Genomic DNA, 5000 nt, shown 5'->3' with positions numbered 1-5000 from the left:
CCCTGCGCCTACAGCGCATGCGCACCGGCTAGAAAGGCGGAATAATGGGCGAATAAACAACAATGGCATATTTTTACTGTTATGATTGTAACCTATTTTTAGCCTGTTAGTGATTTTAAATTCCTGTTCTAAGCTGTTGCCGCGGTATACGCCTTGAGCTCTTATTTTGAAGGCGGAAGAGAGAGCGGAAGTGCTGTACGCGGTGTTGTTGCTGTGGCGTTCTGTTGGGGGGAGAAGCCAAATAAAGTGGTCCTCGTGCGAAAGCGGAGCCTCCGTATTTGTTATTTTATAGTTTCACACAGTATAGGCGACACCTACAGACCCTCGGTTACATTATTATTCATTTCCGGAAACAATGTACAGAAAAATAAACACACGTCATTATATCTTTATGCCCCTTCTGTGAACTCCCTCCCTCCCTCCCTCCCTCCAGACCAAAAGTCATTCGGGAGTCAGACAGTACATTTATTCTACCCCTTAACCTGAAGCAGGCGTGCACCTTCCTTAACCGATACCTGAACACGTTAACGATCAATAATCGATTAACCATTAACAATCAATCAGATACAAAGATACACTTTGAGTTTCATTCAAACACATCTAGCGGCACGTTAGTTGCGTGAAACGTGAATTCGTGAAGCACAAACAATGTAACCGAACGGAACAATGTAACCGAACGGAACAATGTAACCGAACAGAACAATGTGGCCGAACAGAACAATGTAACCGAACGGAACAATGTAACCGAACGGCTCTGCTCTTGTCCGCCTGGCCTTATTCAACACGTGGCGCCGCCAAGCGAAACAATGTCAAATGGGGCGCAATCGCCGCCATTTCTAAACTAACAAGGCAGACCAAAACAAAACAAAACCAACCCATCCTTTTAAATAAACACACAGTACCGTATAAAAGGGGGGGGGACTTTGGATCAGGACCGCTTCTTCGTTACTTGCGCCAGTATTTTCTTTCTGAATCTGAACCGCTATGACGAAGTCTGCCCTCTAGTGGTCTAACGGTTAATATACATGTGCGCTCCGGAGAAAACGTACGTAAATACGTCGTCGATTCATTCATTCTTAATCGGTTAAATTCTTAATTAATCGATTAATCAATAACACCCCTACACTAAACCCTGCGTGGTTATATCCGGTTAAGCAGTGGGGGAAATAGAGGGAGGTGTGAGAGGAAGGAGGAGGGAAGAGATACCGGAGGTGCAGCAGAGGTGGAAAGTTATTTAAAAGAGTGATCGCACACACACACACACACACACACACACACACACACACACACACACTGCCTGCTTAGTTTCAGCCAAATAGCTCACTCCTGAAGTGCAGCCCTCTCTAAGAATTTAGAGTAACTGTTTCCTCCCCCAAGTGCTTGTGTGTGTGTGTGTGTGTGTGTGTGTGTGTGTGTGTGTGTGTGTGTGTGTGTGTGTGTGTGTGTGTGTGAAAGGGAAGTTGAGCATATGAGCCAAGTTAATGCTTTTTTTTCTAACATTGTTAATTTACCGCATGGGAAAGTGAAGTGATGTGTGGCGGCTGCAGGTGTGTGAGCAAATGTTGATTTGGAAGCCAGCACTCCAGCAGATGTATTTACACCTGTGTGCCTGTGTATGCATATATATATATATATATATATATATATATATATATGGTTTTTAAAGAGAGCAAGAGGGTATCTGTGTGCATGGAGGGGGAGAGAGAGAGAGAGAGAGAGAGAGAGAGAGAGAGAGAGAGAGAGAGAGAGAGAGTAGTGTATGCTATCACTCATACAGTAAAATAAGAGTGGTGTGTCTAACTGCGTGTGTGTGCCGTGTGTGTGTATGTGTGTGCATGTGTGCGCTTGCATACTCAGTAAATAGATTTTTTTTTCCTTCTCTGGATGCCGTTCGTCTCTCCCGGTACCTGTGGATTCTCCCAGCTCAGCAGGTTCCCCATCCACTTTAGCTCAGAGTCTGTTACGACTAACAGTTTCTGATCCGGGCTTCTTCTCCCTCTCTGCCGTTGTTCTTCATCCGTCCATCTATCTCTTTCACTCTGTCGAGAGAAGTTTAGTCATTACTGAGTCAACTTAATTTCTGTCTTCCCCCCTCTCTCACTCTCTCCTACTCGATGTCTCTCAACTCATTCTCTATGTTGTTTTCTCACTTTGCCCCGTTCGTCCTCCGTCTTCTCCCCCCACAGCTCTCGTCGTTCTCTCGTTTTGTCTCTTTCCTCATTTTTCAGATCGACTTTATATTCTCATTCACTCGCGCGGTGTCTGTTTATTTTTGTTTATCGTCCTCACTCTTCACACTCACACCCTCTCCCGCCTCTCAGTTCCTCTCTTCTGTCTCGCTCTCTCTTCTCTCTCTCCCTTATCTGATTTTTAAGGCCTTGTCAGCGATGTTCTTTTCATTTTTTCCCCCCTCCCTGGAATAGGTGTCACAGGGCTGATGAAAAGCAAAGATGAAACAGGAAAGACAATTTACAAGACATAGCAGAGGGGAAAGAGAGAGAGAGAGAGAGGGTGAGGGGGGCGAGGGATAAAAGAAAGAGCAGGAGAAAGCGAGAAGGAGAGAGAGTGTGAGAGAGAGAGAGAGAGAGAGAGAGAGTGTGTGTGAGAGAGAGAGAGAGAGAGAGAGAGAGAGAGAGAGAGAGGCAGATGGTCAGAGGGCATCAGGGTGGTAAGGTTGAAAGGGTTGGAGGGAGAGATGGAAAGAGAAAGCTGGAAAAATGGACAGAACGGGAGTCCGGGGTGGCATGGCGGGCTATTCTGCTGCCTACCAACACCGGGGCTCGCCGGTTCAAATCCCCGTGTTACCTCGGCTTGGTCGGCGTCCCTACAGACACAATGCGGCCGTGCCTGTGATGGAAGGCCGGTGTGGGTATGTGTCCGAGTCGCTGCACTAGCGCCTCCTCTGGTCGGTCGGGGCACCTGTTCAGGGGGGAGGGGGAACTGGGGGGAAATAGCGTGACATCACCACGCGCTACGTCCCCCTGGTGAAACTCCTCACTGTCAGGTGAAAAGAAGCAGCTGGTGACTCCACATGTATCGGAGGAGGCATGTGGTAGTCTGCAGCCCCCCCCTCCCCCCCACCCCCGATCGGCAGAGGGGGTGGAGCAGCGACCGGAGACAGCTCGGAAGAGTGGGGTATTTGGCCAAGTACAGTTGGGGAGAAAAAGGGGGGAAAAGGCCACCAAAAAAAAAAGGAAAGAACACCGATAGAGGCAGTGAGATCTGTGTGAGGTGGAGTTGGGGATTTTGGGGAAAGTTTGTAGGGAGAAAAAAGACACGAAGGAGAGCGATGAGGAGAAAATATGAGGATACGCACATACAGTGTGTGTTGTGCCAAGTCTCCTCTCTCTCTCTCTCTCTCTCTCTCTCTCTCTCTCTCTCTCTCTCTCACACACACACACACACACGCTGGCTGCTTCCTGTCATTGGCGCGCAGGATCAAGAGGAGATGGAGGATGAGGAGGAGACGGAGGGGTGTGCAGGTCCAGGGTCTGAGAAGAGGAAGGGACTGGGAGATTATAGCACCAGATGGATGGAGGAGGGAGGGCAGGGTCTGGAGTGGAGGGGTTAGAGAAGATGAGAGATGGAGGTGGACACACCCCAGCACATGGCAGGATAAAAAAATAAAAATAAAAAAAGAGGACCGGAGCACCATCCAGTGTTTCAGAAACGGGGGTTTGTCTTAGCGGGGTTGGGGGTGGGGGTGAGGGGGCGGGGGTCCTGGGACAGTTTCAGCTCCCAAACAGGTGTAATCGTCTCCGCTGCAGCTTAATTACAGTTGATTAAACACGGGCGGTGGCGTGGGGAGGGGGGGCAGTAATGGCGTGTGTACTTGCAGAGGTGGGAAGGGTGGTGCACACATGCCCTGGTCGTTAAGGCTGCGTTGCAGTAAAGAGATGCAAATTTGCCCCCCACCCCCCCCCCCCCCACTTTCTCTCCCCAATTGCACTTGGCCAATTACCCCTATTTTTCTGAGCCGTCCCTCTGCGGAGCCGGGGGGGGGGCTGCAGACTACCGCAGGCCTCCTCTACACAGGTGGAGTCGCCGGCCGCTTCTTTTCACCTGACAGTGAGACATTTCACCGGGGGGAGTAGCACGTGGGAGGGTCACGCTACTCCCCCCCCCCACAGTCCCCCCTGAACAGGCGCCCTGACCGACCAGAGGAGGCTGCTAGTGCGGCGAGTGAGTGTCTCCACCCGCTTGGTCATCATATCCGTGATGCCTAACGATGATTACTTATATTTTTCTTGTGTGTAAATATTCGTGAAAGCACCGGTAGTCATCCCCCACCCCGAAATATTGTCACATTATCTCGCGACATTTTGATTGATTAATATTGCCTGGCCTCTCTTGTTCTCTCTCCCTCTCTCTCCCTCTCTCTCTCTCCCTCCCTCACCCTCCCTCACCCACACACATGCCTGCTGTCACTCGTCTTCCCACATTTCCATTTGTATTCCAGGCGTTTAGCCGCCGCTCATATCCAGGAGGGCTCACGATGTGCGCCAGCTCCTCTATCAACGACGATACATGCGGGCAGGAGTAAAAAGCCCCCCCCCCCCCCGTCAACCAGATATTTCCACGGCGTGCTATATTTGCATATCCTTAAAAAGAAATGGGCGGGGCTGGAAGGCTGGCGACCAAAAACACAATTTCCTTCACCGTGGAAGCGTTTGGTCGGCGGCGTCGCCGGATACATTAAAATGGGAACTTCCTCCATGTTGGACTCTCCGGCGCCCCGTCAGAGGTCAACGCAGTGCAAAGGTCACCAAAGGAGGGCGTCTGGGCGGCCTCACGGTCTGTTCCGTTGCCTACCAACACAGGGATCGCCGGTTCGAATCCCCATGTTTACCTCCGGCTCGGTCGGGCGTCCATATTGGCACAACTGCCGTGTCCTGCAGGTGGGAAGCGGATGTGTCCTGGTCGCTGCACTAGCGCCCTCCTCTGGTTGGATGGGGCGCCTGTTCGGGGGGGAACTGAGGAGAATAGCCACGTGCTACGTC

The sequence above is a fragment of the Lampris incognitus genome, chromosome 21, assembly GCF_029633865.1.
Source record: "Lampris incognitus isolate fLamInc1 chromosome 21, fLamInc1.hap2, whole genome shotgun sequence".
In the NCBI taxonomy this organism is placed as follows: domain Eukaryota; kingdom Metazoa; phylum Chordata; class Actinopteri; order Lampriformes; family Lampridae; genus Lampris; species Lampris incognitus.
The sequence above is the reverse complement of the archived record's forward strand: the minus strand, read 5'-3'. Positions refer to the sequence as shown.